Consider the following 26,968-nt stretch of genomic DNA (forward strand, 5'->3'; position numbering starts at 1 on the left):
TAGGTCATAAAGACGGGGGGGGGGGCTACTTTGGCTGCTGGCGAGGCTACGCAAGGGCATCTGTCACTCCCTGCTTGTTGCTATTAGAAATTATGGGACTGTACCATAAGCAGGAAACGCGGAGGGGGGGGGAGAGAGGAAAGTGGGGGAGTCGGAAAGAGAGAGAGAGAAAAAAAATTAAGCCGGCCGTTCCAACCTTCCTTAATTCGTTTTATTTTTCCTTCTTTTTTTCTCTCTCTTTTGCATTAAAAAACAAACAAACTGGATATTAATGTCTCGAAGTGGATCGTGGCAAGCACGGGAGGCATTTCCTCCCCCCCTTCTCTTGAACTGGGAAGGAGAGCTAGTCCAGAGCTCCCGTTTTAAGGCACCCCCCTTAAAAAAAAAAAACAAATAAATAAGTCCGCACCTCCGTGTGTGTGTGTGTGTGTGTGTCCGTGTGTCCTACCCTCCCTTCCTTCCCTACTGTAGATTTATTTCACCTCCGAGAGTAAACAGATATATTGCCAGCCTAAAAGGTTGCTGGGTAGAGTACTGTATTTACAAAGGGAAGGGTGGGGGGGAAAGAGCGCCCCTCCACCTCCTTCTCCTCCTCCTCCTCTCTCTCTCTCTCTCTCTCTCTCTCTCTCCCTCCCCCCCCTTCCATCCCATTAATGCGACCGATCATTAAGTGAGACTGCCTTTAGCAGGCTTTAAAGAGTTCGCCCAGGAACGACTAAGAGGCGAAGACGGGGGAAAGCTTCCATCAATCTCTTATTTTTCGGGGGGTGAAGAAACAGGGCCCGTGTTTTTTTTTTTTTAGCAAGTCCTCCTCGGCTTAGTTCCTCCCCCCCCACCCCCAACATACACACAACACACACACACACACACAACACACACACACACACACAGAGGCTTTGCAGCCTCCGGTACCTTCCAACTCTCCCCGAGTCGCCTTTTCTCTCGCTCCCTCTCTCTCCCCCCTCTCCCCTTCCCCGCTCCCCACCGACCCCCCAACTCTGCCGTTCGCTCCGATACATTTCATGACTGCCTTCTGTGATGTCATTTTGCAAAAAGGAGAGACAATAGGACTGGCGGCCAAGGTAAGTCCAGGGGTGTTTGTGCGTGTACGTTGTTTGGGTTGGGTTGGGTTGGGTTGGGTTGAGGTTGAGGTTGAGGTTGGGTTGATTAAAGCCGCTTACACAGTATTTGTTTGCTGGCTGGCTGGCTTGTTGCGGTGGGGGGGTGGGGGGGACAAAAGAGGAGGCAGGGAACTCGGGAGCGATGGGCTGTTGTGCTGCTGCTGCTGTTAGGTTGTTGGTTGGTTGGTTGTTGTTGTTGTTGTTGTTGTGTTTCCGGGTGGGAAAAAGAACCGAGAACTCAGTAAGGATCACAAGAGGCGTGGAGCGAAGCCAGAAAGATGGGGAAAAGGGGGGGGGATGGATGGAGGACCTATAGATCTGTCGGTCTGTTTGTCTGTTTGTCTCTCTCTGTCTGTCTTTCTCCACCACCACCACCCCTCGGAAGAGGTTGTGTGGAGCAATCCCTGTGAAAGACCCCCCACTCACCCACCCATCCAGAGAATCTTTGTTGATCAAAGAGGTAGATGTTCTCCTTGGTTATTTGATATTTCTGCGTTTGGGAGTCTCTGGCACACTACGGATTGGATTAAGTAGAAATAAAGCCCATTGGGGACGGGGCGGGGGGGGGGAGAAAGTGTAGGAAGTGAAAATGCAGGACTCTTCTTTTTTTTCACTCAGTTCCCCCCACCCACCCACCCAGCTGGAAAACTTTCCCAGCGTTCTTCAAGAAAGCTGTACGGATGGACACGTTGGGAACTTGTGGGTGCTCCATCACTGGAGGTCTATAGAGATTCTCCATCACTGGAAGGGTTGTTTTTTTTAAGAGCCTGGCCTGCCATTTGTCTGAAAGGGGACAGGGTCTCCTGCTTGAGGGGGTGGGGGTTGGATTAGAAGACCTCCAAGGCCCCTTTCCAACTCTGTTATTTTATTCTATTCTATTCCAAGCAAAGTCTCTAGAGTTGACCATCCAACCTGAATTTTTTTTTTACCCAGGAAAATTTTCTTTTATCCGTTGGGTTCCTCTTGACGCTGTCCAGGGTCCTGAAAAGGTCCGGCGTCCGCTCTTGCTTTCCCGGCAGGCGTTTGAAAGACGGGTGGAGGGAAGGGAAGGGGTGGGAGTTCGTCTTGAAGCTGAATATTTTGCACCAGCCCCCACCACCACACACACAACACACACACACACACACACACATTCCCCCATGGAAAGGCAACGCAACCTCTTTCTCTTCGCTTCAATAGGGAAGCTTGCTGTTGTCCTACACTTTGGAATGAAAAGGAGTAGGGTCGAGAAACTCAAGTTTTTAAAGGGGCAAAGCCACCGTATAACCTGAAACGTTCCAAAATAATAATAATAATAATAATAATAATAATAATAATAATAATAATAATAATAATAACAACAACAACAACAATGAGGAGGCACGTCTTTGTCGGTTTTACTGATTCCTGGGGTTTTTAATCAGATAATTTAGGCTGCCTGCTCCTGCACGCTCAGCATTAGGAACAAAAAAGAGAGAGAGAGAAATCCTGGACTTTTGATAAATGTGCCGGAAGTCAGCTTTCTGCAATCTGGAGACTTTCCAATATGTTGGACTACAAAGACCATCACCAGCCATGGGCTGATGGGAGTTGTAGTCTGGCATAGCTGAGCACCCTCGGGTCAGGAAAGCCTACGATGAGGTTTATTGTTCTAATCTCATAAACTACCAATTTATCCTTCGGTTCTCTTTCTCTCTCTCTCTCTCTCTCTCTCTCTCTCTGTTTCTCCGCTGCTAACGATCCCTTTAACTTAAATATAACTCTCTCCGAATGCCATAATGAAGAGCTCGGTTGCACAATGTAACTTGATGTTTTATTTATGGAAATGCCAATAGGCAGAAATCATCCTCAAATTATTCGGCTAAAATTAGCAAGGGAGGCCTTTGTCTGTAGGGCAAACTGGGCACCACCGTTTGCCTGGTGAACCTTTATTGTCGAATCGGATACGAGGCAGGGATTGTTATGTTTAATCTCAATTCCTGGGTTTTTTTAAAAAAAATAATAATAATATATAAATAGAAGCTGGACCATTTGAGGCCTGGCTTAAAGTTTTCATGGCGACTATCACTATCACCCAACAGGGAAAAAGGGGCCTTTATAGGGCTGGGTGAATTGTGAACGCAACTCTCTCTTAGTTTTGTGTTTTGTTGCTGGTTGGCGTGCGTTTGTTGTGATCTGGGCAGAAACACTCCGGCTGAAGTTTTTTCCTGCTCTCCAATAATTGCATCCATCCTGGCTCGCATTGGCTCATCTGCTCTTATTATCAGCTCCTTCCATATGTCCACTTTAATTAAAGGCAGACAAAAGAAGAAGAGAAGTGGGGGGAAGGGGGTTATTATGGGAATTAAAGTTGAACAGTTGCTTTGATTGCAACAGGGGTGTTGCAACCGAGTAGTGGAGAAAGAGGGCGGGGTGGGTTTTTTTAATATGTATTTTATTTTATTGCTGGGGTGCCTGCCTGCATTTGATTTCAATGTTTGGCGACGTATCTATGACGGAAAAGGTAGACTATTAAAACCCAGAGGACAAGTCAAGTTATCAGACAGTTCAGAATTGCCCACTGTGCTTCTCGTCGCTGCAAGGCAAACAAAGAGGCAGAAAAACCATCGAATACAGATCTCATCTACATGGCAAAGTTTCCTAGCTTTTTTGTTGTTGTTGTTTTTAAGAAAAGAAACATCCAATAACAAAAGCGAGCGTTCTTTAAACCTCCTCCAGTTTTGAGTAGCATCTTTAAGACTGTTGGTTTACTTTAGTTGACTTTATTGTCATTGCACCTCATGCAACGAAGTTAAATGCCATCTTCGGCATACATCATACATAAGAAAAACTATAAAAATAAAACAAAAAGACACGTCCTTCGCATTCTGTACAATTGAATTGAAAACCCCTGATCCTGCATTAATATTATACTTATTAGCAGTGTGCGTATAGATCTATAGCTTGGATGCATGCACAGAAAATGGGGGAGCGGGGGTGGATCTGAAATCTAGTCCAGTTAGAGAAGGAACACTCAGATTCTCAAAAAAAACTGGCTTCTTCGCCTCGCCCCCAAAAAAGAAACCTTCTGAAAGTTGACTGATCGCTTGCAACTCTATATTTAGGCAAGTAAAAATAGAACGCCATGTGTATAAATAGAATATACTACAAGGAGCCATGATTTTGGGAGAATTGGGTCTTTATAGTTCTACTCTTCTTTTTTTTTTTTTAACCTGGCTTTTAATCAGCCCTGAACAGAAGCACATGCTTTGGAAACTTAAGGGAAAACTGTGCACACAGAGTTTATGGCTCCATTCAATGGGTTTTTTAAAAAATACCCAGCTGTATCTGCCACGGTTTATTTCATGGAATGCTCATCGCTGACCCCTGTGACTCAATTGGCCAACATTTTATGACCTTGGACTGAGTCCTAGAAATGGATCCTGCAGGGCCTGTGTGCTCAATGATTCCTACTGAGTTATGTAGGGCAGAAAAGGAAGAAAACATGACTTCTCTGTCTAGACTGTCTATCTATCGATCATCTATCTATATCTATATCTATCTATTATATATCATCTATCTATCTATTATATATCATCTATCTATCTATTATATATCATCTATCTATCTATTATATATTATCTATCTATCTATCAATCATCTATCTATATCTATCTATTATATATCATCTATCTATCTATTATATATCATCTATCTATCTATTATATATTATCTATCTATCGATCATCTATCTATATCTATCTATTATATATCATCTATCTATCTATCTATTATATATCATCTATCTATCTATTATATATTATCTATCTATCTATCATCTATCTATATCTATCTATTATATATCATCTATCTATCTATCTATCTATCTATCTATCTATCTATCTATCTATCTATAAGAGTCTGGACAGCCATTTGTATAGAATAGCAATAGCACTTAGACTTATATACCACTTCATAGAGCTTTAAAGCCCTCTCAAAGCGGTTTGCAGAGTCAGCATATTGCCCCAACAATCTGGGTCCTCATTTTATTGACCTTGGAAGGATGGAAGGCTGAATCAGCTTTGACCAGTCAGAATCAAACTCCTGGCAATGAGCAGTGTTAGCCTGCAATACTGCATTATAACCACTGTGGTAGATAGGTAGGTAGGCAGGCAGGCAGGCAGGCAGGTAGATAGGTAGGTAGGTAGGTAGGTAGAGGTAGGTAGCTAGCTAGCTAGCTAGCTAAGTAGGTAGAGATAGATAGATAGATGGTAGGTAGGTAGGTAGGTAGGTAGGTAGGTAGGTAGGTAGGTAGAGAGGCAGGCAGGCAGGCAGACAGACAGATAGATATAGATAAATATATAGGTAAGTAGGTAGGTAGGTAGATAGATGATAGGTAGGTAGGTAGGTAGACAGACAGACTGACAGACTAGATAAGTGGATGGGTGGGTGGATAGATAACAGACAGACTAGGTAGGTAGGTTGATAGATGATAGATAGATGATAGATAGACAGACAGACAGACAGACAGACAGACAGACAGACAGACAGACCCACTGACTAGATAAGTGGTTGGATGGATAAACTAGGTAGGTAGGCAGGCAGGCAGGCAGGCCGAGAAAGCAATCTTGGGATGATGTTCTTCATATGTTCTTCCACCTAAAAATGCAAGAGCTGGTAAAAGAAAATAAAGGTAGTCCTTGGCTTATGATCACGACTGAGCCTAAAGCTTCTGTTATTAAGTGAACTTTGCCAAACACTGCAGTTAAGTTAGTAACATGGTTGTTAAGGGAATCTGCCTTCCCCATTGACTGCGCTTGCCAAGAAGGCCGCAAAAGGGGATCACATGACCCCAGGACGCTGCAACCATCATAAAATACGAACCAGTTGCCAGGCGTTTGAATTTTGATCACCTGACCACAGGGGATGCCGCCAAGGTTGTTAAGTGTGAAAGAGGGTCCTAGCTACGTCACTTTTTTTCAGTGCCCTCATAACTTCGAACGGTCACTAAATGAATTGTTGTAAGTTGAGGGTCACCCGTACGGATCGTTCACCCCCTTTCCTCCTCTGTTAGAAACCTGCTTTCTAGGTTCAGAAAGGGAAATATTGTTTTCCTTTTTATCTTCAAGGGGCTGTTCCAGTTGGGGAGAATTTTGGAGCCAGTCTGCTCTGTGCCCAAAGCAAATTCTGTAGATAAGGAAGCGCCGAGGAAAGTTGATGTCTTTCTGATGATTAAATTTGATGTTATTAATACACAACTGTGCAGGAGAGACGAGAATTCAACCCACGTGACCAGCCCAGATATAAGCCAATTTCATCCCTAATGGGGGGGAAGAAGAAAAAAAATCCTTTATGCTGAAAGTTATTATTAATGAACGCAAGTACGAAAGCTCTTTAAAAACAACAACAACAAGCTAGGCCACCATAAATCCATGAAGGCAAATTCATTTTCATTTTCCAGGGACGATCTTTGGAGCTCAGAGTTGAAAAGGGGAACAGCGTTGTTGTTGTTGTTGAGTTTTATTTACAGGTCTCTGAAAAAAAAATAAACCAAAAAAGATTAGCCGTTGCAACGGAGAACTTGAGAACGGCAAACGAGACGTTTAATTATTAGAAAGGGTTTCTCCTTTTTCTCTCCCTCCCTCACCGTCTCCTGCACGAAAAACAAATGTCTTTCCCCCCCCTTTTTTTTTTTTGCTACATACGCTATTTATATGCTTAGTAATGAATATATCCTGATGTAACCTCATTCGCTCAGAGCAATGCGAGTCACGTTGTCGGCAGGGTGTGATCCACAAAGATCTATTCCAGCAGGCGGGGCAGGGGAGGGGATCTTTTGAGCTTGCGAAAGGGAAGAAAAGGAGGGGTGCATCTGTGAAGTAAGCCCCTTAATCCAGTAATCAAGAGGAAAGGCACTGATCAGGGTACCCGGCATGCAGCCTTATTATTTATGAATAATCAGGTGACAGGCAGTGGTGGGTTCCTCCCGGTTCGGTCCGGTTCGGCCGAGCTGGTAGCGGTGACGATATGATGTCACCAAACCGGTTCTCTCCCCCCCCGCCCTCCCACCCCCCCACGTTATTCTTACCTTTTATTTGGTCCCACCCCCAATCTATTGCTGCCTCCTGAGTCCCAGCTGATGACTAGAGGGGAAAAAAACTGTTTAAACTCTTGCCGCGGGGCTTCAAAGGGCCGCCCTACAGCTGATCAGTGTTAAAAGCAAACAAATGAGTCGGGTCGTAAGTGCGAGGAGTGGTCGTAAGTGCAAGGACCTTCCAGAAATGACTCTGGCCAGCTAGCCACGCCCACCTAGTCACATGACCTTCAAGCCACACCCACAAAATAAGCCACGCCCACAGAACCGGTAGTAAAACAATTTAGAACCCACCCCTGGTGACAGGTGATCGAGAGAAGGATGAGATCAGACTCAATGCAAAGGTTTCCCACTTAGTCAGATCGTGGAGGAAGCTAAAAAGGACAGACTGTAAAAGTCGTCTAAACGTAATTTCCGGGCTTCTTAGACGATCGTCTCCCCTCTTCGTAAAGAGGGGAACGTTGACTAGGGGTGGGTTTCACTTACCCGTGAGCCACGTCTGCGCACTCCCGAACCGGTAGCAACCCACAACTGGCGTTGACGTTTCCTTCAGCAAAGCGAAAAGTTTGGTCTAGTGGTTAAGATACTGGCCTAGAAACCAAGAGATAAAACTCAGTTTTATTTCTGCCTTAGGCATCAAAGCCGACTGAGTGACTTTGAGCCAATCACCAGGAGACTGCTTATTCCAGTCCCGCCTTAGGTGTGAAAACTGGTTGGGCGACTCTGCACCAATCACCAGGAGGTGGTACGTTTTTGTCCCGCCTTAGACAAGAAAGACAGCTGGGTGACTTTGGGCCAATCACTAGGAGACGGTGAGTACTAGTCCCGCCTTAGGCCAGAAAGACAGCTGGGTGACTTTGGGCCAATCACTAGGAGACGGTGAGTTCTAGTCCCGCCTTAGGCCAGAAAGACAGCTGCGTGACTTTGGGCCAATCACTAGGAGACAGTGAGTTCTAGTCCCGCCTTAGACAAGAAAGACAGTTGGGTGACTTTGGGCCAATCACTAGGAGACTGTGAGTTCTAGTCCCGCCTTAGAGAAGAAAGACAGTTGAGTGACTTTGGGCCAATCACTAGGAGACGGTGAGTTCTAGTCCCTCCTTAGGCAAGAAAGACATCTTGGTCACTTTGGGCCAATCACTAGGAGACAGTGAGTTCTAGTCCCGCCTTAGGCCAGAAAGACAGCTGGGTGACTTTTGGCCAACCACTAGGAGAGTTCTAGTCCTGCCTTAGGGATGAAAGCCAGTTGGCTGACTTTGGGACAATCACCAGGAGGCGGTGAGTTCTAATCCTGTCTTTGGGGTGAAAGTCAGATGGGTAACTTTGGGCCAATCACCAGGAGACTGTTTATTCCAGTCCCGCCTTAGGTGTGAAAACTGGTTGGGTGACCGTGGGCCAATCACCAGGTGGTGACTAGGCTAAAACCGGCTAAATTGGGAAATTTATGAAAACAGCTGTCTTTTGTATGCTATACCGATAGTCACTGACTTATAACCATTCATTTAGTGACCGTTCAAAGTTACTATGGCACTGAAAAAATGCGAACCGGTAGTAAAAAAAATGCTTTAAAAAGTATTTAAAGTAAAAAAAAGGTTCCGACAATCGCACGGCACAGCTGTGATGGTCGAAACCTTTTTTTACTTTTTTAAAGCATTTTTTTTACTACCTATTTGCCCGAACCGGTAGTAAAAAAAAATGCTTTAAAAAAATAAAAAAAAAATTGGCCATGCCCACCCAATCACATGACCCTCCCCCCCCACCAAGCCACGCCCACCAAGCCACACCCACAGAACTGGTAGCAAGAAAATTTAGATTTCATCACTGTGGCAACCTGCAGGCATTTTCAACAACTGCAGCATCCCTGGGTCATGTGATTGTCGTATGTGATCCTCCCAGCCAGTTTTGACAAGTCATTGGGCGAAGCTAGGTTCGCTTAATGACCACGATTCACTTAATGATGGCAATGATTTGCTTAACAACCACAGCAAAAAAAAATTGTAAAATTGGGTGCAACTCACTTAACCACTGCCTTGCTTCATGAAAGACGTTACGCTCCCAACTGTGGTGTCATAAGTTGAGGAATACCCTTATGCTAAACATGTACTAACAAACTGTGAAACTTGGCTTGAGGGTGACTTATGTCTGAACGGCAAGAAAGGGACCATCTTGTGACATGTTCAGACAAATCTACGCACACACCTATCACAAATTTTGGCTGAAGAAGCCAAGCAGGGGTCTCCAAACTTGGCAACTTTAAGACTTGTGGACTTCAACTTCCAGAATTCCTCAGCCAGCTGTGGAATTCTGGGAGTTGAAGTCCACAAGTCTTAAAAGTTGCCAGGTTTGGAGATGCTTAATCCATACAACCTCCCATCTAGCCACATAGGGTACAGGAGGCTAAAACATATGAAGAACGGTTGCAGGAACTGGGCATGTCTAGTTTGATGAAAAGAAGGACTAGGGGAGACATGATAGCAGTTGATCCAATATCTCAGGGGCTGCCACAAAGAAGAGGGAGTCAAGCTATTCTCCAAAGCACCTAAAGGCAGGACAAGAAGCAATGGGTGGAAACTCATCAAGGAGAGAAGCAATTTAGAACTAGGGAGAAATTTCCTGACAGTCAGAACAATTAATCAGTGGAACAACTTGCCTCCAGAAGTTGTGAATGTTTCAACACTGGACGTTTTTAAGAAGATGTTGGATAAAATTCAGACGCTTGGCAACTGACTCATATTTACGACAGTTGCAGTGTCCAGGGTCATGATTAAGTTAGTGGTACTAACACTTAACCACTGAGGCAAGAAAGGCTGTAAAAGGGGGCAAAACTCACTTAACAACTGCCTTGCTCAACTGTGGTTGTAAGTGGAAGACTACCTGTATTTAGGGGGCGGACAGTAGCAATTGTCCTTAGATAACATGCTGCTGAGGCTTCAGCTGTACACAGAACTGATTAACAAGCCGAACAGATGAGACAGGAAATGTAAAAAAAAAGGAAAAAAAAGTTTCTTTTTGACAAATTGTAGCAGCAAGTCAAAGATTCAGGCTGTGACATGTTTTGTCATTTCCCCCTCCCCGCTTCCGCCATTTGATCCCTGTAAACTGAGATGGCAGTAATTGAACTTGGGAGTTTATGCATGTGAAGCAGATTCTCTTATCGCCACGATGTGGCCCTGAAACTGAAGCAGACGAGGGGGAGGGAATCTGATCGCATTTTACTTTCGGCCGGGGAGGGGTGGTGGTGGGGAGAAGGATGCTTGGCTTGGCAGGCAGGGCGTAGTAGAGGATTCTTGCAAACTCTTCCATTTTTACCTTCCTTTTCCCAATATTAAATCGGACTATTATGAAGCCAGAATAGATCCTACTTCAGTGATGGCTAACCTTTTTGTTGTAGTGCGCTTAAAGCGCGTGCATGCCGGCACCCATAATGCAATGCGCGCACGACCTCCCATACTCCCCCTGCACATGCAAACCGGAGCCCCCCCGCTCCCTCCCCCCATGCATGTATCAGGGGTGGGTTCTAACCGGCTTTACTACCGGTTCTCTTTGTGCGCGCGCTTTGCACGCGATCACCTCGCTTCGCTCGCATGCGTGCCAAACTTGCGCTTTGCGCAAGCGCGTTGTGAATCTGCCCAGCTGAGGTGCGACAATCCGCTCTGCCGCACCTTTCAGCTGGGCGAAAAAAGAAATATAAGGTCGGAATAACGCGGGTATGGGCGGGAGGGCTTAGCTCCCAAAGAAAGAGAACCAGTTCGGTGATGTAATAGCGTCACCGTACCGGCTCGGCCGAACCGGGCCAAACTGGGAGCAACCCGCCACTGGCATATATGCACGATCCCCTCCACCCAGTTTTGGGCCTAGTAGGCCTCCCTGCAGCCTCCTGGAACCAAAAACGGGCCGCTCCCCCCACACCCCGAGCGCATGTGCGCATGCCCCACGCCCCCCCATGCATGCGGGCATGACCTCCGCATGTGCCACAACTCCTGCACATCTAGAAAATCAGCTGTCCGGCAGGAGGCACATGCGCACATGCGCAACAGATCTAAGCTAGGCCACGGCTTGCGTGCCCGCAGAGAGGGCTCTGCTTGCCACCTGTGGCACACGTGCCATAGGTTCCCCATCACAGTCCTAGTCAGTGGTGAAATCCAAATTTTTTTACTACTGGTTCTGTCGGCGTGGCTTGGTGGGCATGGCAGGGGAAGGATACTGCAAAATCCCCATTCCCACCCCACTCCAGGGGAAGAATATTGCAAAATCTCCATTCCTACCCACTCTGGGGCTAGCCAGAGGTGGTATTTCCCGGTTCTCTGAACTGCTCAAAATTTCCGCTACCGGTTCTCCAGAACCTATCAGAACCTGCTGGATTTCACATCTGGTCCTACTCCTTGTGAGCACTCCTCAGGACTGTGACGGAAGCCCTTCTTCTCTTTCAGCACCACCTTTTCTTTGCCTTCTTCTCCTTCTCAATTATACGTTTGCAACACTACCACCTCCTCTTCCTCCTCCGTCACCATCATCCCTTTTTTCTTCTCCTTCTCAATTACTAGTTTGCATACCACCTTCTTCCTTCCTTCCTTCCTTCCTTCCTTCCTTCCTTCCTTCCTTCCTTCCTTCCTTCCTTCCTTCTTCTTCTTCTCCTCCTCCTCTTCTTCTTTCTCCTCCTTCTTCCAGAAAGAGCCTTGTTGTAGACCAGGGGTTTCAAGCTTGAGGCCCTGGAGGCCGGATCAGGCCTGCAGGAGGCTTAGATCTGGCCTCCTGCAGCCCTCTGCTAGCAAAAAGGGAGTTCGGGAGGGCCGTCATGGCTGAAAACGGAGCCTCGATGACTGACATCAAGCTGGCCATGCCCACCCTGGCTAGGCCTCCCCACCCATCCAGGGGTGGGTTCTAAATTTTTTTACTACTGGGCGTGGCTTATTTTGTGGGTGTGGCTTGGAGGTCATGTGACTAGGTGGGCGTGGCTAGCTGGTCAGAGTCATTTCTGGAAGGTCCTTGCACTTACGACCAGTCCTCGCACTTACGACCCGACTCATTTGTTTGCTTTTACCACTGATCAGCTGTAGGGCGGCCCTTTGAAGCCCAGCGGCAAGAGTTTAAACAGTTTTTTTCCCTCTAGTCATCAGCTGGGACTCCGGAGGCAGCAACAGATTGAGGGTGGGACCAAATAAAAGGTAAGAATAACGTGGGAGGGTGGGGAGGTGGGTGGGCGGGGGGGAGAACCAGTTCGGTGACGTCATATTGTCACCACTACCGGCTCAGCCGAACCGGACCGAACCGGGAGGAACCCACCACTGCAGCCATCCAAGATCAAACCCAACCCTGATGCGGCCCTCAATGAAATTGAGTTTGACACCCCTGTTGTAGACCATGCCCTTTGCATGACAAATGTCCCACCTCATATTCTGATCATCTATTGATAAAAGGTTTCAAGAAATCTTAGAAATTTGGAAAGGACCGTCAAGTTACACAAGTCTAACCCCATGCTTTGGCGCAAAACCTAAAGCCTCCTAGACAAAGCAGGGGGTTGGACTAGAAGACCTCCAAGGTCCCTTCCAATTCTGTTATTCTAAAACAACTGAAATTCTAAAAATGGCCTCCTTTTAAAACTATCCAATGAAAAAAAAACATTCCATTGTCAAGCTCCTTTTCCTATTGTGATGTTCTCTTGCCCCTTCAAGCATTTGCTGGAGATTGGCCTTCCTGTAATTTAAATCCATTACTCTGTGTCCAAACCTCCTACTCTTCCCAAAACCAAAACCCAAATCTCTCTACGTTCTTGTTCGTTCCCTTCCTTCTCTGAGCATGGTCCAGTTTATTCGAACTCTTCATAAAGAGTTATTTATGAATATCTATGCATAGTGTGGGGATCAGAAGGAGAGCTGGGAAGATATCTCCAGACCCTTCCTATTCTGGACATAAACTGTTTCAAGTCCTTCCCTCGAGAAGGTGCTATAGGGCAAGTGTCATGGCCCCGTCGGAGCTTGGGTCAGCAGAGGAGGATAAACCAGAGCTGGGGCCGGCAGAGGTTGAGGGGGCGGCCTCATGGGCTTTGGAGGATTTCAGAAAGGAGCTGGATGAGTTATCCCCGGGTCCCTCAGGCTTGGGACGGCTTGCCAGCAGGGAAGAATGAGGGCAGGACGACCGGGGAAGAGAGGGAGAGGACAAGCAGTGGAGATGAAGAGTGATGAAGCTCAGGCAACAAGCAAGGACTGCCCCCTCCTGATCCCCGAGCATGGAGAGTGGAGAGGAGGCAGGAACAGTGCAGTCCGACCTGATGACTTGGGAGGAGAGCACCCCATCCTTCTTCACAAGCTACATCTGGAGATTGAGACTTAAGGAGATGCTGTGGGGAGAGGCGCTTGTTGGGAACAAACATTGAATTTGTGGAGTTTCCACAAACATTGAATTTGTGGAGTTGCCAATGTCTGGAGTTTGCTGGATTTGTTGCCTAGTTCGTTCATTGCCTTGTCCCTTTGCCTCGCTGGATTTCTTGCCTGGAAGCCGTTGTGCTAACAGCATTTTGCTGGACTACTCGCAGCCACAGGCTGCTGGAGGTGTGTGTGTGTGAGCGTTTTGCTCTAGGACTTGCCACAAACGTGGGAGCATTTGGGGGAAAGTTGGAGCAATAAAGGGGAGTTTGACCACATCACACATTTTTTGCCAAAACAACTACACACAGGGATAGTATTTTCCCCCATGCCATCACTCAACCGAACACCTAATTCTCACAGTTCTCTCTAATGTCTATCTACATTAACCCATGTAGGGTGGCTGCAGTATTATTATTTATCCTTATTATCTTATCCACTGGTGAAATCTAAAATTTGTTACTACCGGTTCTGTGGGCGTGGCTTTGGGGGGTAATGTGACTGGGTGGGCATGGCCTTTTTTTTTTTTTTTAACTTTTAAAACCATTTTTTCTCCAACCTCTTTGGCGAAAGAAAAATGCTTTCAAAAGGCTCTGTAAAAAAATGCTTTCAAAAGGCTTTGACGATCCCAGCTGAGTTGCCTGATCAGCAGAGGCTTTTTTTTCTTTTAAATGCCTCTGCCGATCAGGCAACTCAGCTTGGATCGTCAGAGGCATTTAAAAGAAAAAAAGCCTCTGCCAATCAGGCAACTCAGCTGGGATCTTTGATGATCCCAACTGAGCCATGCGATCATCAGAGGCTTTTTTTTTAAAGCATTTTTTCAGCCGAAGAGGTTGTAGAAAAAATGCTTTTAAAATTTTTTAAAAAAACCCTCTGATGATCGCGTGGCTCAGCTGGGCATGGGGGCAGGCAGGGATTTTTGCTATCGGTTCTCTGAACCACCCACCTCCATCGCTACCGGATTGGGCGACCCGGACCGAACCGGGGGCATTTCACCCCTGATTTTATCCCTGTCCCCCTTTTATTGCTTTATTAATATTTTCTCCGTTGCTTTGCAGTGAGAGTTTCTGCACCGGAGACAAATTCCTGCGTGTCTAATCACACTTGGCCAAATAAAGCATTCAATTCAATTCAATTATTCAATAAATTGTGGTGCGCAGCAAATACATGTATTCCACATGAATCAGATACAGATAATCCTCGAGGTACAACCACAATTGAGACCAGCATTCCTGTTGATGAGCAAAGCGGTTGTTATGTCACATCTGATTTTAACAACTATTTTCGCCGCAGTGGTTAAACATCTTTTAAGTGAATAGTGGTTGTTAAACAAACCCAAGCAAATGCTTGCCAAAAGCTGGCGGGAAGGTCCCGAATGGCGATGAAGTGAACCCGGGATAGAATAGAATAGAATAGAATAGAATAGAATAGAATAGAATAGAATAGAATAGAATAGAATAGAATAGAATAGAATAGAATAGAATAGAATTCTTTATTGGCCAAGTGTGGTTGGACACACAATAGGATAGGATAGGATGGGATGGGATGGAATGGAATGGAATAGAATAGAATAGAATAGAATAGAAAGAGATTAGAATAGAATAGAATAGAATAGAATAGAATAGAATAGAATAGAATAGAATGGAATGGAATGGAATGGAATGGAATGGAATGGAATGGAATGGAATGGAATAGAATAGAATAGAATAGAATAGAATAGAATAGAATAGAATAGAATAGAATAGAATAGAATAGAATAGAATAGAATAGAATAGAAAGAGATTGGAATAGAAAGAGATTAGAATAGAATAGAATGGAATGGAATGGAATGGAATAGAATAGAATAGAATAGAATAGAATAGAATAGAATAGAATAGAATAGAATAGAATAGAATAGAATAGAATAGAATAGAATAGAAAGAGATTAGAATAGAATAGAATAGAATGGAATGGAATGGAATGGAATGGAATGGAATAGAATAGAATAGAATAGAATAGAATAGAATAGAATAGAATAGAATAGAATAGAATAGAATAGAATAGAGAGTGGAATGGAATGGAATGGAATGGAATGGAATGGAATAGAATAGAATAGAATAGAATAGAATAGAATAGAATAGAATAGAATAGAAATAGAAAAGAGAATAGAATAGAATAGAAATAGAAAAAAGAATAGAATAGAATAGAATAGAAATAGAAATAGAAATAGAAATAGAAAAGAGAATAGAATAGAATAGAAATAGAAAAAAGAATAGAATAGAATAGAATAGAATAGAAATAGAAATAGAAATAGAAATAGAAAATAGAATAGAATAGAATAGAATAGAATAGAATAGAATAGAATAGAATAGAGAGTGGAATGGAATGGAATGGAATGGAATGGAATAGAATAGAATAGAATAGAATAGAATAGAATAGAATAAAATAGAATAGAATAGAATAGAATAGAATAGAAATAGAAAAGAGAATAGAATAGAATAGAAATAGAAAAAAGAATAGAATAGAATAGAATAGAATAGAAATAGAAATAGAAATAGAAATAGAAAATAGAATAGAATAGAATAGAATAGAATAGAATAGAATAGAATAGAGAGTGGAATGGAATGGAATGGAATGGAATGGAATAGAATAGAATAGAATAGAATAGAATAGAATAGAATAGAATAGAATAGAATAGAAATAGAAAAGAGAATAGAATAGAATAGAAATAGAAAAAAGAATAGAATAGAATAGAATAGAATAGAAATAGAAATAGAAATAGAAAATAGAAAATAGAATAGAATAGAATAGAATAGAATAGAATAGAATAGAATAGAATAGAATAGAATAGAATAGAATAGAATAGAATAGAATAGAGAGTGGAATGGAATGGAATGGAATGGAATGGAATGGAATAGAATAGAATAGAATAGAATAGAATAGAATAGAATAGAATAGAATAGAATAGAATAGAATAGAATAGAATAGAAATAGAAAAGAGAATAGAATAGAATAGAAATAGAAAAAAGAATAGAATAGAATAGAATAGAAATAGAAATAGAAATAGAAAAGAGAATAGAATAGAATAGAAATAGAAAAAAGAATAGAATAGAATAGAATAGAATAGAAATAGAAATAGAAATAGAAATAGAAAATAGAATAGAATAGAATAGAATAGAATAGAATAGAATAGAATAGAATAGAATAGAATAGAATAGAATAGAGAGTGGAATGGAATGGAATGGAATGGAATGGAATAGAATAGAATAGAATAGAATAGAATAGAATAGAATAGAATAGAATAGAAATAGAAAAGAGAATAGAATAGAATAGAAATAGAAAAAAGAATAGAATAGAATAGAATAGAAATAGAAATAGAAATAGAAATAGAAAATAGAATAGAATAGAATAGAATAGAATAGAATAGAATAGAATAGAATAGAATAGAATAGAATAGAATAGAATAGAATAGAATAGTTGGAGGGGACCTTGGAGGGTGCTGTGATAGTTCAATTTTAAGGCATTTTATTCAGTACAGGTAGTCCTCGAGCGACAACAGTTCACTTAGTGACCGTTCGAAGTTACAACAGCACTGAAAAAAGCGACTTAGGACCATTTTCAGACTTATGGCCATGGCAGCATCCCCGTGGTCACGTGATTTAGATTCGGATGCTTGGCAACTGACTCACATTTATGACGGTTGCAGTGTCCCGGGGTCATGTGATCAACGTTTGTGACCTTCTGACAAGCAAAGCCAATAAGGAGACCAGATTCACTTGAACAATTGTGGCAAGAAAAGTTGTAAAATGAGACAAACTCACTTAACGTTTCACTTAGCAACGTAGATTTTGGGCTCAACTGTGGTTGTAACTCGAGGATTACCTGTAATTACCATTGTAACTTCAAACAGTTTTTTTTTTTTAATTTGATTTATATGCCGCCTTTCTTCGGAGACTCAGGGCAGCTTACAATGCGTTAAGCAATAGCCTTCATCCTTTTGTATATTTATACAAAGTCAGCTTATTGCCCCCACAAACTGAGTCCTCAATTTACCTACCTTAGAAAGGATGGAAGGCTGAGTCAACCTTGAGCCTGGCGAGATTCGATCTTACTTTAATTGCAGACAGCTGGAGTTAAATTACAGAGCTCTGTCTGTTGAGCTATCCAGGCTCCATTTGCTAAACAAATAGTCGTAAGTCGAGGGGTACCTGTGCATATATTGAACATCAACCAAATCCATGTACTTAACATGAATCAGACGCATGTACTTCAGTCTGACTCATACAGAACAGGATGGACCAACAGGTTGTCCTTGACTTAAGACCATAACTGAGCCCCAAATTTCTGTTGCTAAGCGGGACAGTTGTTAAGTGAGTTTTGCCCCATTTTACAACCTTTCTTGCCACAGTTGCTAAGTGAATCAATGCAGTTGTTAAGTTAGTAGCCCAGTTAAGAGAATCAGGCTGCCCCACTGACTTTGCTTGTTAAGTCACAGAAGGGAATGGAGGGATGGATGGATAGATGAGCGAGCGAGTGAGCAAGCAAGCAAGCAAGCAAGGTTGGGATAATGTCCTTCATATGTTCTTCCACCTACAAATGCAAGAGCTGGTAAAAGAAATAAAAGTGGTCTTCGGCTTAAGACCACAACCAAGCCTAAAATTTCTCTCATTAAGTGAACCCAAAGGTGCTTTTTCAAGAGGCAACTGGACTTTCTTGTTTTTCTTTGAGGACGTTTCACTTGTCATCCAAGAAGCTTCTTCAGCTCTGACTGGATGGTGGGGAATGGAAGGATTTATACTCCTTGCAGACAGCTGGTCATTTGCATCCTTTTAGAGAGCCGTTGAGACCACTTGGAGGTGTATCTGTGTCTTCAGGGTCACCTGAGTGGTGCAAATGGGTGTGGAGCCTTCTTGGAACTGTTGAAAGGACTTGGTTGTAGACTGGAGATAGATGATGTCGTATCCCTCCCCCTCTATGTTCAATTTTGACATAGATGGCCTCTTTGACCTCTCTTTCAAACCAGCGGCCCTCTCTGTCCAAAATGTGGACTTTGCTGTCTTCAAAAGAGTGGCCTTTGTCTTTTAAATGCAGATGGACTGGTGAATCTTGTCCTGTTCGGTTTGTTCTCCTATGTTGTGCCATGCACTTGTGAAGTGGTTGTTTTGTTTCCCCAATGTACAGATCTGCACATGACTCCCTGCATTGTACTGCATATACCACGTTGCTCACTTTAGAAAAACCAGAAAGTCCAGTTGCCTCTTGAAAAAGCACCCTTTGGGACAATCATGACCTGGATGACTGAGAATCTCCATAGACATTATTAAGTGAAGTTTGCCATATTTTACGACCTTTCTTGCTACAGTTGTTAAGCGAAACACCGCAGTTGTTAAGTTAGTAACACGGTTGTTAAGTGAATCTGCCTTCCCCCTTGACTTTGCTTGTCAGAAGTTCGCAAAACGTGATCGCATGACCGCGGGACACTGCAACCGTCATAATAATAATAATAATAATAATAATAATAATAATAATAATAATAATAATAATAATAATAATAATAATTTTATTTCTATACCGCCCTTCTCCCGAAGGACTCAGGGCGGTGTACAGCCTATTTAAAAACACAAGACAAAACAACGATTAAAATTTAAAATGATTAAATAGATTTGGCTCAATTAAAACCCCAGAAATTTAAAATACCCCAATTTAAAATTGTTATGTTGATAGCCCGGCCTGGCGGAACAACAGGGTCTTCAGTGCGCAGCGAAATACCCGGAGGTCGGAGATCTTACGTATTTCCGGGGGCAGTTCATTCCACAGGGCTGGGGCTCCCACAGAGAAGGCCCTCCCCCTGGGTGTCGCCAGCCGACATAACTTGGCCGATGGCACCCTGAGGAGACCCTCTCTGTGGGAGCAGACTGGCCGGTGGGAGGCTATTGGTGGCAGAAGACGGTCTCGAAGGTACCCGGGTCCTATGCCATGTCATAAATATGAGTCAGTTGCCAAGAGTCTGAATTGTGGTCGTGTGACCATGGGGACGCTGCAACGGTGGTGGTCATGTCACTTTTTTTCAGTGCCATTGTAACTTTGACTGCTCACTAAACGAACTGTTGTAAATTGAGGACTACCTGTATTTACTCAATTGAATTGATAAGAAAGGCTGTAGAAAGACATTAGCAATCAAAACAGGCAGCAAATAGACAAATAATATGAAAGTTTGCCCTGTAGGGACCCTTTAACCAGTTTCTGAGATAATATCTTTTCTTCAACTGTTATGATACCAATCACAGCTGTCTTGCTTAGTGTTTGTTTTTGTCACAAGCTAGCCGGTAGAAAACAGTGTAAAAAAAAAGAAATAAATCTATAAGCAAATCCATAATTTATCTGCCTTCATTACTCCGATCATTCAGTGTATCCACATGGACCCATCAGAGGTAATAACCTTATGAAAAAACAAGATTGCTAGATAAAAAAGCAATCATAAGACAATGCATTTAAAATATATGAGTGCATATTTGAAAAACATATTGCCACAATAAAGTCTTATTTATCCCTGGCTCCTAAGTTTAGACATCATCTTTCATTGTCTCTCCAGAAATATTGAAGTTCAACTTGGCTATCATGTAATACGAATGTTATTATGGTTGGGGGCTGAGATAGCAGCTTATGCTGATGTATAGCTCAGTCAAATTAGATTTTTATTTGGTAGAAAGGGTGAATGGAGAAATAATGAGTTAGAGACCAAATTAAACATGTTGTGTGAACAGGCCAAAGTCAGGTGCTGTTACAATGCTGGCTAATAAATCTGCTTTTATATATATATATATATTTAATTAAAATCATCATAATATAAAATGCAAATGGTAGGAAAATAGGAAAGGGAAAGAAAGGAAAAAGAAAAGTGCGGGGTGGGGAAGCATCTACTTCCAACTTTTTTCAGGACAGTAAAAAATGCAGAATAAAATCAATTTTTACTTTATCAATTTAACAAATAAGGGCCATTTCTATACAAACTACAATAGTGGCCAAAATTGTGGAAACCTTTTGGGAAAAGTGTATTTTTGAGTTTTGACAGCTAATAACACAACTTTTTTTAAAATCATATTCCAGTGCTAGAATGGCCTAGGAATAGCCCAGACCTTAACACAATTGAAAATCTATGGAGCCGACTAAAGAAACTTATTAGTCAGAAGCGATCCAGCAATAAAACCCAGTTAATAGAAGCCATCATTCAATCTTGATTTCACATGATAACAGCTGCAAAACTCAAAGACTTGGTTCACTCCATGGGAAGACGTTGCAAGGCCGTAATTCATGCTAAAGGTTACCCAACTAAATATTAACTGACGTGATAATTTTTGTATATCTTGTTTTTTCTACGTGTTTCACTTTTCTTCTTTATACTGTAACTGCTATTCTAATAGCAAATCCTTCATAAAAGCATTATTCCAGCCATTTGCAATCGAGAATAAAAACACCAGGAAAACGGGCCCGCATTTATGAATTAATGAAGTGTTTTTCAACCTTGGAAGCTTGAAAATGTGTGGACTTCAACTCCCAGAATTCCCCAGACAGCATGGCTGCCTAGGGAATTCTGGGAGCTGAGGTCTGCACATCTCAAAAGTTTCCAAGGTTGAAAAACGCTGAGTTAGTGAACACCATAGAGGCATGTGTGATAGGCAAACTTTACTCAATAAAAACTCTGACCAGAGTTAAGCAGGGGAAAAGAAAATCAATAATAAAGAATATATATATAGCTCAAGTTTGAAATGATGGGTTCTTGGTGTTCTCAGTGCCTGGTTTTTTTTTGTTTGTTTGTTTGTGGTTTTTTTTAATTTGATTTATATGCCGCCCTTCTCCGGAGACTCAGGGCGGCTTACAATGCGCTAAGCAATAGCCTTCATTCTTTTGTATATTTATACAAAGTCAGCTTATTGCCCCCACAAACTGGGTCCTCAATTCACCTACCTTAGAAAGGATGGAAGGCTGAGTCAACCTTGAGCCTTGGCGAGATTCGAACCTGCAGTAATTGCAGGCAGCTGGTCTTAATAACCAGCTTAATAACAGGGTGCCTTAGACCACTGTACTACCAAGGCTCTTGTTTGATATCCTGCAGATGTTTCACTGCCACTCTAGAGAACCTCATTAATACAAATGAAACATCTGCAAGAAAACAACCAAGCACAGAGAACACCAAAACCTCCAAAAAGAAATCAAGCAGAGACTTATGATAATTTCATTTAAAATAACATTAAGGTGGGCTTCAATAATTTTTGTAGTATTTTTAAATTTCCTCTGGGGTACCGTTCTCTGGTGTGACTCCTAGAATCTAGAAAGAGTGCAGAGAAGAGCAACAAAGATGATTAGGCAACTAGAGCCCAAAATATTTGAAGAACGATTGCAGGAACTGGGTATGTCTAGTTTAATGAAAAGAAGGACTAGGGGTGACATGATAGCAGTCTTCCAATATTTGAGGGGCTGCCACAAAGAGGGGGGGGGGTCAGCCTATTCTCCAAAGCACCTGAAGCAGTGGTGAAATCTAATTTTTTTTTACTACCGGTTCAGTGGGCATGGCTTGGTGGGCATGGCAGGGGAAGGATACTGCAAAATCTCCATTCCCATCCCACTCCAGGGGAAGGATACTGTAAAATCCCCATTCCCTCCCCACTCCTGGGGCCAGCCTGAGGTGGTATTTGCCAGTTCTCCGAACTGCTCAAAATTTCCGCTACCGGTTCTCCCAAACCTGCTGGATTTCACCCCTGACCTGAAGGCAGGATAAGAAACAACAAATTAAGGAGAAATTTTCTGAGTGAGAACAATTAATCTATGGAATGACTTGCCTTCAGAAGTTGTGGATGCTTCATCACTGGAGGTTTTTAAGAAGAGATTGAACAGACATTTGTTTGCAATGGTATAGGGTCTCCTGCTTGAGGAGGGGGTTGGACTAGAAGAAGGGACTCCAAGGTCCCTTCCAATTCCACTATTCACATATTACTTTAGCTTTCGGGGATCAGGCGCTCACGGAGGAGCGTCTGTGACGCGCGCGGAGCCAACCGGAAGTCCTGCTTTCCATGTGATGTTTCATTCTTGATTTTCTTTTGTTTAATTTATGGGTGACTTTAAAAACCACCGATTTTGCGTGTTGGAGCCCTGGGCCTATCAATGCTTTGAGGGGGGGGGAATCATTCCGGCATCTTTCCATCTAAAAGCATCCTAAGACAGTTTGCAATCTGTCAGCAGTTCAGGATGGTGGGACAGTTAGCCCAGATGTTGCAGGAAAGGTGAGATGTTAGAGCTTGCCAATATTCCTGCTACTGCTGCATAAAATTTCAGTACACGCTGGAAGTCTTGCTTTATAAGGGTTTATTTCCTTGCGATTGTGTAACACTAAAATATTTGCAAATACAGGTAGTATTTGCTACTTACAACCATCTGTTTAGTGACGGTTCGAAGTTATAATAGCACTGAAAGTGACTTATCGTTTTTCACACGTATGACCATTGCAGCATCCCCATTGTCACGTGATAAAAATTCAGGGATCTTGGCAACTTGTATTTATGATGGTTGCAGTGTCCCAGGGCATATGATCATTTTCTGCAAGCTTCGGACAAGCAAAGGCAATGGGGGAGCCAGATTTACTTAACAACCGTGCAGTGACTCACTTAATAACTGTGGCAAGAAAGCTCATAAAATGAAGCAAAATTTACTTAACAACTGTCTCGCTTAGCTACAGAAATTTTGGGCTCACTTGTGGTTGTAACTTGAGGACTTGGGAACGATTCCGAGAGGTGGATTTAAAAAAAAAAAAAAAAAGCCCTCCTTTTGAAGGTTGGCCTCCATTCCTACAAAGCTGGCCTGGAAAGATTTCATTTCATTTCATTTCATTTATTAAATTTTTATACCGACCCTCTCCCGAAGGACTCGGGGCGGTGAACAGCCAGGATTAAAAAACATACAACATAAACATTAAAATACTTTAAAACATAATTAGATCTATTTTGGCTTCCCCCAATTTAAAACCCCTTACCCATAAAATTAACCAATTAAAAAATTTTAAGCCAGCCCGGTTTGCTGAAATAAAAAAGTCTTCAGAGCCCGGCGAAAGGTACGGAGGTCCAGGATCAGTCGTATCCCTGGGGGTAGCTCATTCCAGAGGACGGCTGCCCCCACAGAGAAGGCTCTTCTCCGGAGGGTCGCCAGCCGACATTGCCTGACCGACGGCACCCTGAGGAGACCCTCTCTGTGGGAGCGTATTGGCTGGTGGGAGGTTATCGGTGGCAGAAGGTGGTCTCGTAAATAACCGGGCCCTAAGCCATGGAGCGCTTTGAAGATGAGAACCAATACCTTGAAGCGCACCCGGAAGACCACCTGAAGCCATTGCAGCTCACGCAGGAGAGGTGTTACGTGGGAGCGCCATTTGGGAAGGGATGTGGAATCCAGCTGGCAAGAGCCTGATTGCAGAAGGCATGGCATCTCAAACTGTGGATGATGGGTGTTGTGGTCCGACATCTGGGGATATCAGGTTTTGAAGGGCAGCTGCTAGACAGCAACCGCATATCCACTTCCAGCCCCATCAAGCGCAGAAAAGTGCGAATCCCACTTCGAAAATCCAGAATGAGTGGGATTAAAACCTAATCTAGTCTTATTGAGAATGAGTTTTGTGACTTTGGTCTCACGTCCATTATCTTATTAACGGTGCATATTTCGTTAATTATTATTATCATACAGAATTTTACATTTACACTCATTTCTACGAATTATCCAATTATACCACCTATTCCATGCTATATAATCTTTTAAGTCACTTTTTCTTTTTATGGATTGCCGTTTGTATTAATATATGTATCTTGTATATATATGGTACAACATTTTGCTTTTTATATGTTTAATAAAGTTTTGTTTTTAAAATAAAAAAAAGAGAGAGAGAGAATGAATTTTGTGTAGTGATTAAGGCATCAGGCTCGAAACCTGGAGACTGTGAGTTCTAGTCCTGCCTCAGGTATAAAAGCCAGCGGGATGAGAGTTTTGAGTTTTAGTCTCATTTTAGGCATGAAAACTGGCTGGGTGGTTTTGGGCCAATCACTCTTTTTCAGCCCAACAATGCACCTCACAAGGTTGTTCTTGTGGGAAAAAATACAAGGAGGAGGAAATATTAGTTATGTTAGTTATTTATAACAAAAATAATAAAGGTGGGTTTTTTTAAAAAAAAAAAATAAGTAATTTTTCCCGAGTGGAGAAATACATGGCCAGCTACCATTTGGACTATTTACAAGAGGGAAAAATTTTTTTTGCTGGACTAGCAAAAGCGTTGCCTTCATTCCTCTCTGCCATTCAGATACATTGCTTTTACCCATGGAGGTTCCACACCACCTTCGTAGTTCAATCTCCTAGAGACACGCTTGGGGTTTTTTTGCTCTCGGATTTTCTGCAAGGTTTCAACGATGCCCAGGAATGGATCTGTTTTTAAACCTCCCTCCACCCCACTCCGTTGTTGCTGGCGTTGCATTTGCGCTGCAGTTGTAAAACTCCTTCGCGAGTTGCTGATTGCCAAGCCCCGATGCAGCGCCAGCCAAACGGGCAGATCAGGACACGGGGGAAGGAGGAGCATCGCATTCACACGTGCACGCCGGGAGGAGCTTTGTTCCATCCCACGTCTTGGCTCAGCTGAGCCGGCTGTGTCCTGGATTCAGCATCACCGCAGCTGCCATTTTACTTCCGACATTTTGAAAGCTTTATTATTATTATTATTATTATTATTATTATTATTATTATTATTATTATTATTATTATTATTATTATTATTATTATTATTATTATTAAAGCATCTGTGTTGTGGCGTTACACACGTACACATCTGGTTGGAGAGGAAGGGGTTAAAAACTAAACCATCATTTTATACAACCGACAGCGTTGCCTGCAGCAAGATTTGCTTTGTTTGTTTGCTTGTTTATGTTTATTTGGATTTATTTATTTACTTACTTACTTTTATTTATTTATTTATTTATTTATTTAAAAAATTGCACTAATTAAGCTGGTGGCTAGGAAGTGAGAGAGCCAAAAAACTGAGAATCTTGCAAGATTCAACTTTCCCCTTGTGTAGATTAAGAATAGAATAGAATAGAATAGAATAGAATAGAATAGAATAGAATAGAATAGAATAGAATAGAATAGAATAGAATAGAATAGGTCTAAGTGCTATTGCTAATACCTTTGCTACAGACAAGTGAAAGAAGAATAGGATTCTTTATTGGCCAAGTATGATTGGACACACAAGAAATTTGTCTTTGGTGCATATGCTCTCGGTGTACATAAAAAGACAACATACATTCGTCAAGAATCATAAGGTACAACACTTAATGATAGTCATAGGGTACAAATAAGCAATCAGGAAACAATATCAATATAAATCGTAAGGATACCAGCAACAAAATTACAGTCAAAAATTAAATTCCGAAATGCCCTGTTCCAGTATGATTTTGCTTTCACATTTCTTCCAGGACTCTTAAAAGTGTACAAAACAGATGCTGTTTATTTATTTTTTTTATCCAAAGCAAAATATTCCTTTTTTCCTATAGATTCATATCAATTAGAGGGAGATCTGGCGGAGTTTTGGTGAGTTTTTGACCTGAATCCGGAGGCCTTACAACCTTTCATTTAGTGACCGTTCAAAGTTATAACAGCACTGAAAAAAGTGACGGATTATCATTTTTCACACTTACGACCACTGCAAAATCTTTCATAGTCATGGGATCGAATCTCAGATGCTTGGCAACTGGTTCATGGACTGTTGGCATGTTCTGGGGTCATGTGATCCCCCTTTTTTAATCTTCTGACAAAGAAAGTCAACGGGGAAGCTGGATTCACTTAACAACCGTGTTACTATCTGAACAGCTGCAGTGATTCACTTAACAACTGTGGCAAAAAAAAGGTCATAAAATAGGCAAAACTCACTTAACAACTGTCTCAGCAACAGAAATTTGGGGCTCAGTTGTCATAAATGGAGGACTACATATTTTTGGTTTTGGCTTGGATGAAGGGAGAAAGGGAATGCTGATCAGATTTGCAGATTTAAAATTGGATTGGATAGTTTGCACCCTAGAATGCAGGAATAAAATTGCAAAGTAATCTCCACAGGTTGGAGAAATGGATAGATGCAGATAATTCATTTTTTTTTAACTTGGGAAACCAGCCAAAATGCATAGAGATAAGATGGTAACATCTGTCTTGGCAAAAGTATGTGCGAAAAGAGTCTTGAAATAGAAGTTGTGCAAATCAAACGTGTGGCTGCAAATTAAAAAATAAATAAACATGTAATTTTAGGTTGTATCAACAGTAGAGTTTCCAAAAGACAGGCAGTAACAGTTCTGGTTTATTTTGTGTTTTGTACAGCTTGGTATTGGTAAAAGGTCACAGGAAAAAAAGACAATACAACACAGGCTTTTTATGAAAAATAAATACAT

At 42.3% G+C, this 26,968-nt stretch overlaps 1 protein-coding gene across 5 annotated transcripts in view; it reads left to right on the forward strand.

The window, feature by feature from the left end:
• The first annotated feature begins 417 nt into the window (after positions 1 to 417).
• MYT1 (myelin transcription factor 1) overlaps positions 418 to 26,968 on the forward strand; it is a 194,155-nt gene continuing 167,604 nt past the window's right edge. For all 5 annotated transcript variants that reach the window (XM_060684370.2, XM_060684372.2, XM_060684374.2 and 2 more), the window contains exon 1: positions 418 to 1,082. The gene's annotated coding sequence lies outside the window, so the exon portion shown is untranslated. The remainder of the gene's footprint in view (positions 1,083 to 26,968) is intronic.

Source organism: Pantherophis guttatus, chromosome 3 (genome assembly GCF_059756535.1).
Source record: "Pantherophis guttatus breed Tessera chromosome 3, ASM5975653v1, whole genome shotgun sequence".
In the NCBI taxonomy this organism is placed as follows: Eukaryota; Metazoa; Chordata; class Lepidosauria; order Squamata; family Colubridae; genus Pantherophis; species Pantherophis guttatus.